General features: G+C 50.0%; 4 non-coding genes across 4 annotated transcripts; all 4 read left to right on the forward strand.

Annotated features, from left to right (window-relative positions):
• Positions 1–2,978: 2,978 nt before the first annotated feature.
• On the forward strand, positions 2,979–3,050 carry TRNAG-UCC (transfer RNA glycine (anticodon UCC)). Its single transcript has one exon. It is a non-coding gene; the product is annotated as a tRNA-Gly (tRNA).
• A 2,442-nt stretch (positions 3,051–5,492) lies between these two features.
• On the forward strand, positions 5,493–5,564 carry TRNAG-UCC (transfer RNA glycine (anticodon UCC)). The gene has a single exon. It is a non-coding gene; the product is annotated as a tRNA-Gly (tRNA).
• Positions 5,565–7,993: 2,429 nt separating this feature from the next.
• On the forward strand, positions 7,994–8,065 carry TRNAG-ACC (transfer RNA glycine (anticodon ACC)). The gene has a single exon. It is a non-coding gene; the product is annotated as a tRNA-Gly (tRNA).
• Positions 8,066–11,729: 3,664 nt separating this feature from the next.
• TRNAG-UCC (transfer RNA glycine (anticodon UCC)) lies at positions 11,730–11,801 on the forward strand. Its single transcript has one exon. It is a non-coding gene; the product is annotated as a tRNA-Gly (tRNA).
• Positions 11,802–12,436: the final 635 nt, after the last annotated feature.

The following is a 12,436-nucleotide window of genomic DNA, read 5'->3' on the forward strand; positions in this document are numbered from 1 at the left end:
CTGCCCGCTTCACTCGAAACTGGGTCTAGGGTTGTCGGTTTGTAGGCTGTAAAAGCCCCGAAAAGCTCTCGTTCTCCAACCAGCAGAGTGGCACAGCGGAAGCGTGCTGGGCCCATAACCCAGAGGTCGATGGATCGAAACCATCCTCTGCTAAGTTTTTTCAAATTATGTTTTTGTGTCATGGCATTAGGGCACAAAGAGCTGTAAGTGCCTGGATGCAATGTCATTCCTTGAACTTGCTGCCTCGTTCCACTCTTGCGCTAAATAGGAGAGGGTCCCAGCCCAGCCAACAAAATGTACTGTTCAATCAAACCAAACTTAAAACCAAGCTCCTTTTTTAAGGGGTCCCGGGGAAATGTTGGGCTGACCGGCAAGACCTCATGATGCGAACTGCTTCTGCGTCAAACGCAAGCTTTTTTCATTCCCAGCCAATGACTTATTCTTATTTCTAAGGGGCGCTCCATCAGAGAGCTCAGACAGGCAGGCGTTGGTGGTATAGTGGTGAGCATAGCTGCCTTCCAAGCAGTTGACCACGCAGATCAAATCTTTAAATTGTTCAAAATGCATTTTTTGGAAATCAGACTCATGCTGAAAGCAAAGCTGACACACTTTTCGCGAAAATCAAAACCCCATCCAGGAAAGGTTCTTGCATCCTAGTTTCTGCAACTGTCTATCGGTGAGGGGATTGAAGCGAGCAGGGCTCCTGGCCCCTCCCCGACAAAGCCCTGACGAAGGCCTGACAAAGGCCTATTCGCCTTGCCCTGACGGGCAAAGGTCCCAGCAGGCCACCGAGCACAGCACCTCAGCCTATTAGAGTGAGGTTTCAGGATCTCTCTCATCCTGTAAACCAACATACTGAGGAAGGTGAAACGTGTGGCTGCGCTCCTCACATGCTGAAGCAGCAGCAGCCCTTTCCCTGAAGCAAAGTTCCTTCTTTCCTCCCCCCCATAACCCTTAGCAGGGGATTTATGGTAATTGAGTTGAGTTTCCAAACTGGCCCTTCCTTCCTTCCTTCCCATATCTGCCAGCTCGAGAAGGCTTGTTTTGTTGCACCTGGGAAGTAAAGTATCTACTTGCGAGAGAGAGAGAATGAGAGAGAGAGACAGAGAGAGAGAGACAGAGAGAGAAGGGGAAGGGGTGTTGGCAGTTAGGGTGTGAGCTAGAGAAATGAGGCCTGTCTGCAAAAGGCCATGGGATGGGAGTGCGTGGTTGCAGGTTGTTTGGCTTTGTAAGGCCTACTGCCCGCTTCACTCGAAACTGGGTCTAGGGTTGTCGGTTTGTAGGCTGTAAAAGCCCAGAAAAGCTCTTGTTCTCCAACCAGCAGAGTGGCGCAGCGGAAGCGTGCTGGGCCCATAACCCAGAGGTCGATGGATCGAAACCATCCTCTGCTAAGTTTTTTCAAATTATGTTTTTGTGTCATGGCATTAGGGCACAAAGAGCTGTAAGTGCCTGGATGCAATGTCATTCCTTGAACTTGCTGCCTCGTTCCACTCTTGCGCTAAATAGGAGAGGGTCCCAGCCCAGCCAACAAAATGTACTGTTCAATCAAACCAAACTTAAAACCAAGCTCCTTTTTTAAGGGGTCCCGGGGAAATGTTGGGCTGACCGGCAAGACCTCATGATGCGAACTGCTTCTGCGTCAAACGCAAGCTTTTTTCATTCCCAGCCAATGACTTATTCTTATTTCTAAGGGGCGCTCCATCACATAGCCCAGACAGGCAGGTGTTGGTGGTATAGTGGTGAGCATAGCTGCCTTCCAAGCAGTTGACCCGGTTCGATTCCCGGCCAACGCAGATCAAATCTTTAAATTGTTCAAAATGCATTTTTGGGAAATCAGACTCATGCTGAAAGCAAAGCTGACACACTTTTCGCGAAAATCAAAACCCCATCCAGGAAAGGTTCTTGCATCCTAGTTTCTGCAACTGTCTATCGGTGAGGGGATTGAAGCGAGCAGGGCTCCTGGCCCCTCCCCGACAAAGCCCTGACGAAGGCCTGACAAAGGCCTATTCGCCTTGCCCTGACGGGCAAAGGTCCCAGCAGGCCACCGAGCACAGCACCTCAGCCTATTAGAGTGAGGTTTCAGGATCTCTCTCATCCTGTAAACCAACATACTGAGGAAGGTGAAACGTGTGGCTGCGCTCCTCACATGCTGAAGCAGCAGCTGCCCTTTCCCTGAAGCAAAGTTCCTTCATTCCTCCCTCCCATAACCCTTAGCAGGGGATTTATGGTAATTGAGTTGAGTTTCCAAACTGGCCCTTCCTTCCTTCCTTCCCATATCTGCCAGCTCGAGAAGGCTTGTTTTGTTGCACCTGGGAAGTAAAGTATCTATTTGCGAGAGAGAGAGAATGAGAGAGAGAGACAGAGAGAGAGAGACAGAGAGAGAAGGGGAAGGGGTGTTGGCAGTTAGGGTGTGAGCTAGAGAAATGAGGCCTGTCTGCAAAAGGCCATGGGATGGGAGTGCGTGGTTGCAGGTTGTTTGGCTTTGTAAGGGATACTGCCCGCTTCACTCGAAACTGGGTCTAGGGTTGTCGGTTTGTAGGCTGTAAAAGCCCCGAAAAGCTCTCCTTCTCCAGCCAGCAGAGTGGCACAGCGGAAGCGTGCTGGGCCCATAACCCAGAGGTCGATGGATCGAAACCATCCTCTGCTAAGTTTTTTCAAATTATGTTTTTGTGTCATGGCATTAGGGCACAAAGAGCTGTAAGTGCCTGGATGCAATGTCATTCCTTGAACTTGCTGCCTCGTTCCACTCTTGCGCTAAATAGGAGAGGGTCCCAGCCCAGCCAACAAAATGTACTGTTCAATCAAACCAAACTTAAAACCAAGCTCCTTTTTTAAGGGGTCCCGGGGAAATGTTGGGCTGACCGGCAAGACCTCATGATGCGAACTGCTTCTGCGTCAAACGCAAGCTTTTTTCATTCCCAGCCAATGACTTATTCTTATTTCTAAGGGGCGCTCCATCAGATAGTCCAGACAGGCAGGCGTTGGTGGTATAGTGGTGAGCATAGCTGCCTTCCAAGCAGTTGACCCGGGTTCGATTCCCGGCCAACGCAGATCAAATCTTTAAATTGTTCAAAATGCATTTTTTGGAAATCAGACTCATGCTGAAAGCAAAGCTGACACACTTTTCGCGAAAATCAAAACCCCATCCAGGAAAGGTTCTTGCATCCTAGTTTCTGCAACTGTCTATCGGTGAGGGGATTGAAGCGAGCAGGGCTCCTGGCCCCTCCCCGACAAAGCCCTGACGAAGGCCTGACAAAGGCCTATTCGCCTTGCCCTGACGGGCAAAGGTCCCAGCGGGCCACCGAGCACAGCACCTCAGCCTATTAGAGTGAGGTTTCAGGATCTCTCTCATCCTGTAAACCAACATACTGAGGAAGGTGAAACGTGTGGCTGCGCTCCTCACATGCTGAAGCAGCAGCAGCCCTTTCCCTGAAGCAAAGTTCCTTCATTCCTCCCTCCCATAACCCTTAGCAGGGGATTTATGGTAATTGAGTTGAGTTTCCAAACTGGCCCTTCCTTCCTTCCTTCCCATATCTGCCAGCTCGAGAAGGCTTGTTTTGTTGCTCCTGGGAAGTAAAGTATCTATTTGCGAGAGAGAGAGAATGAGAGAGAGAGACAGAGAGAGAGAGACAGAGAGAGAAGGGGAAGGGGTGTTGGCAGTTAGGGTGTGAGCTAGAGAAATGAGGCCTGTCTGCAAAAGGCCATGGGATGGGAGTGCGTGGTTGCATGTTGTTTGGCTTTGTAAGGCCTACTGCCCGCTTCACTCGAAACTGGGTCTAGGGTTGTCGGTTTGTAGGCTGTAAAAGCCCAGAAAAGCTCTTGTTCTCCAACCAGCAGAGTGGCGCAGCAGAAGCGTGCTGGACCCATAACCCAGAGGTTGATGGATCGAAACCATCCTCTGCTAAGTTTTTTCAAATTATGTTTTTGTGTCATGGCATTAGGGCACAAAGAGCTGTAAGTGCCTGGATGCAATGTCATTCCTTGAACTTGCTGCCTCGTTCCACTCTTGCGCTAAATAGGAGAGGGTCCCAGCCCAGCCAACAAAATGTACTGTTCAATCAAACCAAACTTAAAACCAAGCTCCTTTTTTAAGGGGTCCCGGGGAAATGTTGGGCTGACCGGCAAGACCTCATGATGCGAACTGCTTCTGCGTCAAACGCAAGCTTTTTTCATTCCCAGCCAATGACTTATTCTTATTTCTAAGGGGCGCTCCATCAGATAGCCCAGACAGGCAGGCGTTGGTGGTATAGTGGTGAGCATAACTGCCTTCCAAGCAGTTGACCCGGGTTCGCTTCCCGGCCAACGCAGATCAAATCTTTAAATTGTTCAAAATGCATTTTTTGGAAATCAGACTCATGCTGAAAGCAAAGCTGACACACTTTTCGTGAAAATCAAAACCCCATCCAGGAAAGGTTCTTGCATCCTAGTTTCTGCAACTGTCTATCGGTGAGGGGATTGAAGCGAGCAGGGCTCCTGGCCCCTCCCCGACAAAGCCCTGACGAAGGCCTGACAAAGGCCTATTCGCCTTGCCCTGACGGGCAAAGGTCCCAGCAGGCCACCGAGCACAGCACCTCAGCCTATTAGAGTGAGGTTTCAGGATCTCTCTCATCCTGTAAACCAACATACTGAGGAAGGTGAAACGTGTGGCTGCGCTCCTCACTTGCTGAAGCAGCAGCAGCCCTTTCCCTGAAGCAAAGTTCCTTCATTCCTCCCTCCCATAACCCTTAGCAGGGGATTTATGGTAATTGAGTTGAGTTTCCAAACTGGCCCTTCCTTCCTTCCTTCCCATATCTGCCAGCTCGAGAATGCTTGTTTTGTTGCACCTGGGAAGTAAAGTATCTATTTGCGAGAGAGAGAGAATGAGAGAGAGAGACAGAGAGAGAGAGACAGAGAGAGAAGGGGAAGGGGTGTTGGCAGTTACGGTGTGAGCTAGAGAAATGAGGCCTGTCTGCAAAAGGCCATGGGATGGGAGTGCGTGGTTGCAGGTTGTTTGGCTTTGTAAGGCCTACTGCCCGCTTCACTCGAAACTGGGTCTAGGGTTGTCGGTTTGTAGGCTGTAAAAGCCCAGAAAAGCTCTTGTTCTCCAACCAGCAGAGTGGCGCAGCGGAAGCATGCTGGGCCCATAACCCAGAGGTCGATGGATCGAAACCATCCTCTGCTAAGTTTTTTCAAATTATGTTTTTGTGTCATGGCATTAGGGCACAAAGAGCTGTAAGTGCCTGGATGCAATGTCATTCCTTGAACTTGCTGCCTCGTTCCACTCTTGCGCTAAATAGGAGAGGGTCCCAGCCCAGCCAACAAAATGTACTGTTCAATCAAACCAAACTTAAAACCAAGCTCCTTTTTTAAGGGGTCCCGGGGAAATGTTGGGCTGACCGGCAAGACCTCATGATGCGAACTGCTTCTGCGTCAAACGCAAGCTTTTTTCATTCCCAGCCAATGACTTATTCTTATTTCTAAGGGGCGCTCCATCAAATAGCCCAGACAGGCAGGCGTTGGTGGTATAGTGGTGAGCATAGCTGCCTTCCAAGCAGTTGACCCGGGTTCGATTCCCGGCCAACGCAGATCAAATCTTTAAATTGTTCAAAATGCATTTTTTGGAAATCAGACTCATGCTGAAAGCAAAGCTGACACACTTTTCGTGAAAATCAAAACCCCATCCAGGAAAGGTTCTTGCATCCTAGTTTCTGCAACTGACTATCGGTGAGGGGATTGAAGCGAGCAGGGCTCCTGGCCCCTCCCCGACAAAGCCCTGACGAAGGCCTGACAAAGGCCTATTCGCCTTGCCCTGACGGGCAAAGGTCCCAGCAGGCCACCGAGCACAGCACCTCAGCCTATTAGAGTGAGGTTTCAGGATCTCTCTCATCCTGTAAACCAACATACTGAGGAAGGTGAAACGTGTGGCTGCGCTCCTCACATGCTGAAGCAGCAGCAGCCCTTTCCCTGAAGCAAAGTTCCTTCATTCCTCCCTCCCATAACCCTTAGCAGGGGATTTATGGTAATTGAGTTGAGTTTCCAAACTGGCCCTTCCTTCCTTCCTTCCCATATCTGCCAGCTCGAGAAGGCTTGTTTTGTTGCACCTGGGAAGTAAAGTATCTATTTGCGAGAGAGAGAGAATGAGAGAGAGAGACAGAGAGAGAGACAGTGAGAGAAGGGGAAGGGGTGTTGGCAGTTAGGGTGTGAGCTAGAGAAATGAGGCCTGTCTGCAAAAGGCCATGGGATGGGAGTGCGTGGTTGCAGGTTGTTTGGCTTTGTAAGGCCTACTGCCCGCTTCACTCGAAACTGGGTCTAGGGTTGTCGGTTTGTAGGCTGTAAAAGCCCCGAAAAGCTCTCGTTCTCCAACCAGCAGAGTGGCACAGCGGAAGCGTGCTGGGCCCATAACCCAGAGGTCGATGGATCGAAACCATCCTCTGCTAAGTTTTTTCAAATTATGTTTTTGTGTCATGGCATTAGGGCACAAAGAGCTGTAAGTGCCTGGATGCAATGTCATTCCTTGAACTTGCTGCCTCGTTCCACTCTTGCGCTAAATAGGAGAGGGTCCCAGCCCAGCCAACAAAATGTACTGTTCAATCAAACCAAACTTAAAACCAAGCTCCTTTTTTAAGGGGTCCCGGGGAAATGTTGGGCTGACCGGCAAGACCTCATGATGCGAACTGCTTCTGCGTCAAACGCAAGCTTTTTTCATTCCCAGCCAATGACTTATTCTTATTTCTAAGGGGCGCTCCATCACATAGCCCAGACAAGCAGGTGTTGGTGGTATAGTGGTGAGCAGAGCTGCCTTCCAAGCAGTTGACCCGGGTTCGATTCCCGGCCAACGCAGATCAAATCTTTAAATTGTTCAAAATGCATTTTTGGGAAATCAGACTCATGCTGAAAGCAAAGCTGACACACTTTTCGCGAAAATCAAAACCCCATCCAGGAAAGGTTCTTGCATCCTAGTTTCCGCAACTGTCTATCGGTGAGGGGATTGAAGCGAGCAGGGCTCCTGGCCCCTCCCCGACAAAGCCCTGACGAAGGCCTATTCGCCTTGCCCTGACGGGCAAAGGTCCCAGCAGGCCACCGAGCACAGCACCTCAGCCTATTAGAGTGAGGTTTCAGGATCTCTCTCATCCTGTAAACCAACATACTGAGGAAGGTGAAACGTGTGGCTGCGCTCCTCACATGCTGAAGCAGCAGCAGCCCTTTCCCTGAAGCAAAGTTCCTTCATTCCTCCCTCCCATAACCCTTAGCAGGGGATTTATGGTAATTGAGTTGAGTTTCCAAACTGGCCCTTCCTTCCTTCCTTCCCATATCTGCCAGCTCGAGAAGGCTTGTTTTGTTGCACCTGGGAAGTAAAGCATCTATTTGCGAGAGAGAGAGAATGAGAGAGAGAGACAGAGAGAGAGAGACAGAGAGAGAAGGGGAAGGGGTGTTGGCAGTTAGGGTGTGAGCTAGAGAAATGAGGCCTGTCTGCAAAAGGCCATGGGATGGGAGTGCGTGGTTGCAGGTTGTTTGGCTTTGTAAGGGATACTGCCCGCTTCACTCGAAACTGGGTCTAGGGTTGTCGGTTTGTAGGCTGTAAAAGCCCCGAAAAGCTCTCGTTCTCCAGCCAGCAGAGTGGCACAGCGGAAGCGTGCTGGGCCCATAACCCAGAGGTCGATGGATCGAAACCATCCTCTGCTAAGTTTTTTCAAATTATGTTTTTGTGTCATGGCATTAGGGCACAAAGAGCTGTAAGTGCCTGGATGCAATGTCATTCCTTGAACTTGCTGCCTCGTTCCACTCTTGCGCTAAATAGGAGAGGGTCCCAGCCCAGCCAACAAAATGTACTGTTCAATCAAACCAATCTTAAAACCAAGCTCCTTTTTTAAGGGGTCCCGGGGAAATGTTGGGCTGACCGGCAAGACCTCATGATGCGAACTGCTTCTGCGTCAAACGCAAGCTTTTTTCATTCCCAGCCAATGACTTATTCTTATTTCTAAGGGGCGCTCCATCAGATAGTCCAGACAGGCAGGAGTTGGTGGTATAGTGGTGAGCATAGCTGCCTACCAAGCAGTTGACCCGGGTTCGATTCCCGGCCAACGCAGATCAAATCTTTAAATTGTTCAAAATGCATTTTTTGGAAATCAGACTCATGCTGAAAGCAAAGCTGACACACTTTTCGCGAAAATCAAAACCCCATCCAGGAAAGGTTCTTGCATCCTAGTTTCTGCAACTGTCTATCGGTGAGGGGATTGAAGCGAGCAGGGCTCCTGGCCCCTCCCCGACAAAGGCCTGACAAAGGCCTATTCGCCTTGCCCTGACGGGCAAAGGTCCCAGCAGGCCACCGAGCACAGCAGCCTATTAGAGTGAGGTTTCAGGATCTCTCTCATCCTGTAAACCAACATACTGAGGAAGGTGAAACGTGTGGCTGCGCTCCTCACATGCTGAAGCAGCAGCAGCCCTTTCCCTGAAGCAAAGTTCCTTCATTCCTCCCTCCCATAACCCTTAGCAGGGGATTTATGGTAATTGAGTTGAGTTTCCAAACTGGCCCTTCCTTCCTTCCTTCCCATATCTGCCAGCTCGAGAATGCTTGTTTTGTTGCACCTGGGAAGTAAAGTATCTATTTGCGAGAGAGAGAGAATGAGAGAGAGAGACAGAGAGAGAGAGACAGAGAGAGAAGGGGAAGGGGTGTTGGCAGTTAGGGTGTGAGCTAGAGAAATGAGGCCTGTCTGCAAAAGGCCATGGGATGGGAGTGCGTGGTTGCAGGTTGTTTGGCTTTGTAAGGCCTACTGCCCGCTTCACTCGAAACTGGGTCTAGGGTTGTCGGTTTGTAGGCTGTAAAAGCCCAGAAAAGCTCTTGTTCTCCAACCAGCAGAGTGGCGCAGCGGAAGCGTGCTGGGCCCATAACCCAGAGGTCGATGGATCGAAACCATCCTCTGCTAAGTTTTTTCAAATTATGTTTTTGTGTCATGGCATTAGGGCACAAAGAGCTGTAAGTGCCTGGATGCAATGTCATTCCTTGAACTTGCTGCCTCGTTCCACTCTTGCGCTAAATAGGAGAGGGTCCCAGCCCAGCCAACAAAATGTACTGTTCAATCAAACCAAACTTAAAACCAAGCTCCTTTTTTAAGGGGTCCCGGGGAAATGTTGGGCTGACCGGCAAGACCTCATGATGCGAACTGCTTCTGCGTCAAACGCAAGCTTTTTTCATTCCCAGCCAATGACTTATTCTTATTTCTAAGGGGCGCTCCATCAGATAGCCCAGACAGGCAGGCGTTGGTGGTATAGTGGTGAGCATAGCTGCCTTCCAAGCAGTTGACCCGGGTTCCATAACGCAGATCAAATCTTTAAATTGTTCAAAATGCATTTTTTGGAAATCAGACTCATGCTGAAAGCAAAGCTGACACACTTTTCGTGAAAATCAAAACCCCATCCAGGAAAGGTTCTTGCATCCTAGTTTCTGCAACTGTCTATCGGTGAGGGGATTGAAGCGAGCAGGGCTCCTGGCCCCTCCCCGACAAAGGCCTGACAAAGGCCTATTCGCCTTGCCCTGACGGGCAAAGGTCCCAGCAGGCCACCGAGCACAGCACCTCAGCCTATTAGAGTGAGGTTTCAGGATCTCTCTCATCCTGTAAACCAACATACTGAGGAAGGTGAAACGTGTGGCTGTGCTCCTCACATGCTGAAGCAGCAGCAGCCCTTTCCCTGAAGCAAAGTTCCTTCATTCCTCCCTCCCATAACCCTTAGCAGGGGATTTATGGTAATTGAGTTGAGTTTCCAAACTGGCCCTTCCTTCCTTCCTTCCCTTATCTGCCAGCTCGAGAAGACTTGTTTTGTTGCACCTGGGAAGTAAAGTATCTATTTGCGAGAGAGAGAGAATGAGAGAGAGAGACAGAGAGAGAGAGACAGAGAGAGAAGGGGAAGGGGTGTTGGCAGTTAGGGTGTGAGCTAGAGAAATGAGGCCTGTCTGCAAAAGGCCATGGGATGGGAGTGCGTGGTTGCAGGTTGTTTGGCTTTGTAAGGTCTACTGCCCGCTTCACTCGAAACTGGGTCTAGGGTTGTCGGTTTGTAGGCTGTAAAAGCCCAGAAAAGCTCTTGTTCTCCAACCAGCAGAGTGGCGCAGCGGAAGCGTGCTGGGCCCATAACCCAGAGGTCGATGGATCGAAACCATCCTCTGCTAAGTTTTTTCAAATTATGTTTTTGTGTCATGGCATTAGGGCACAAAGAGCTGTAAGTGCCTGGATGCAATGTCATTCCTTGAACTTGCTGCCTCGTTCCACTCTTGCGCTAAATAGGAGAGGGTCCCAGCCCAGCCAACAAAATGTACTGTTCAATCAAACCAAACTTAAAACCAAGCTCCTTTTTTAAGGGGTCCCGGGGAAATGTTGGGCTGACCGGCAAGACCTCATGATGCGAACTGCTTCTGCGTCAAACGCAAGCTTTTTTCATTCCCAGCCAATGACTTATTCTTATTTCTAAGGGGCGCTCCATCACATAGCCCAGACAGGCAGGCGTTGGTGGTATAGTGGTGAGCATAGCTGCCTTCCAAGCAGTTGACCCGGGTTCGCTTCCCTGCCAACGCAGATCAAATCTTTAAATTGTTCAAAATGCATTTTTTGGAAATCAGACTCATGCTGAAAGCAAAGCTGACACACTTTTCGTGAAAATCAAAACCCCATCCAGGAAAGGTTCTTGCATCCTAGTTTCTGCAACTGTCTATCGGTGAGGGGATTGAAGCGAGCAGGGCTCCTGGCCCCTCCCCGACAAAGCCCTGACGAAGGCCTGACAAAGGCCTATTCGCCTTGCCCTGACGGGCAAAGGTCCCAGCAGGCCACCGAGCACAGCCCCTCAGCCTATTAGAGTGAGGTTTCAGGATCTCTCTCATCCTGTAAACCAACATACTGAGGAAGGTGAAACGTGTGGCTGCGCTCCTCACATGCTGAAGCAGCAGCAGCCCTTTCCCTGAAGCAAAGTTCCTTCATTCCTCCCTCCCATAACCCTTAGCAGGGGATTTATGGTAATTGAGTTGAGTTTCCAAACTGGCCCTTCCTTCCTTCCTTCCCATATCTGCCAGCTCGAGAAGGCTTGTTTTGTTGCACCTGGGAAGTAAAGTATCTATTTGTGAGAGAGAGAGAATGAGAGAGAGAGACAGAGAGAGAGAGACAGAGAGAGAAGGGGAAGGGGTGTTGGCAGTTAGGGTGTGAGCTAGAGAAATGAGGCCTGTCTGCAAAAGGCCATGGGATGGGAGTGCGTGGTTGCAGGTTGTTTGGCTTTGTAAGGCCTACTGCCCGCTTCACTCGAAACTGGGTCTAGGGTTGTCGGTTTGTAGGCTGTAAAAGCCCAGAAAAGCTCTTGTTCTCCAACCAGCAGAGTGGCGCAGCGGAAGCGTGCTGGGCCCATAACCCAGAGGTCGATGGATAGAAACCATCCTCTGCTAAGTTTTTTCAAATTATGTTTTTGTGTCATGGCATTAGGGCACAAAGAGCTGTAAGTGCCTGGATGCAATGTCATTCCTTGAACTTGCTGCCTCGTTCCACTCTTGCGCTAAATAGGAGAGGGTCCCAGCCCAGCCAACAAAATGTACTGTTCAATCAAACCAAACTTAAAACCAAGCTCCTTTTTTAAGGGGTCCCGGGGAAATGTTGGGCTGACCGGCAAGACCTCATGATGCGAACTGCTTCTGCGTCAAACGCAAGCTTTTTTCATTCCCAGCCAATGACTTATTCTTATTTCTAAGGGGCGCTCCATCAGATAGCCCAGACAGGCAGGCGTTGGTGGTATAGTGGTGAGCATAGCTGCCTTCCAAGCAGTTGACCCGGGTTCGATTCCCGGCCAACGCAGATCAAATCTTTAAATTGTTCAAAATGCATTTTTTGGAAATCAGACTCATGCTGAAAGCAAAGCTGACACACTTTTCGTGAAAATCAAAACCCCATCCAGGAAAGGTTCTTGCATCCTAGTTTCTGCAACTGTCTATCGGTGAGGGGATTGAAGCGAGCAGGGCTCCTGGCCCCTCCCCGACAAAGGCCTGACAAAGGCCTATTCGCCTTGCCCTGATGGGCAAAGGTCCCAGCAGGCCACCGAGCACAGCACCTCAGCCTATTAGAGTGAGGTTTCAGGATCTCTCTCATCCTGTAAACCAACATACTGAGGAAGGTGAAACGTGTGGCTGTGCTCCTCACATGCTGAAGCAGCAGCAGCCCTTTCCCTGAAGCAAAGTTCCTTCATTCCTCCCTCCCATAACCCTTAGCAGGGGATTTATGGTAATTGAGTTGAGTTTCCAAACTGGCCCTTCCTTCCTTCCTTCCCATATCTGCCAGCTCGAGAAGGCTTGTTTTGTTGCACCTGGGAAGTAAAGTATCTATTTGCGAGAGAGAGAGAATGAGAGAGAGAGACAGAGAGAGAGAGACAGAGAGAGAAGGGGAAGGGGTGTTGGCAGTTAGGGTGTGAGCTAGAGAAATGAGGCCTGTCTGCA

This window comes from Ambystoma mexicanum, chromosome 6q (genome assembly GCF_040938575.1).
Source record: "Ambystoma mexicanum isolate Mex_15411 chromosome 6q, UKY_AmexF1_1, whole genome shotgun sequence".
Taxonomy (NCBI): Eukaryota; Metazoa; Chordata; class Amphibia; order Caudata; family Ambystomatidae; genus Ambystoma; species Ambystoma mexicanum.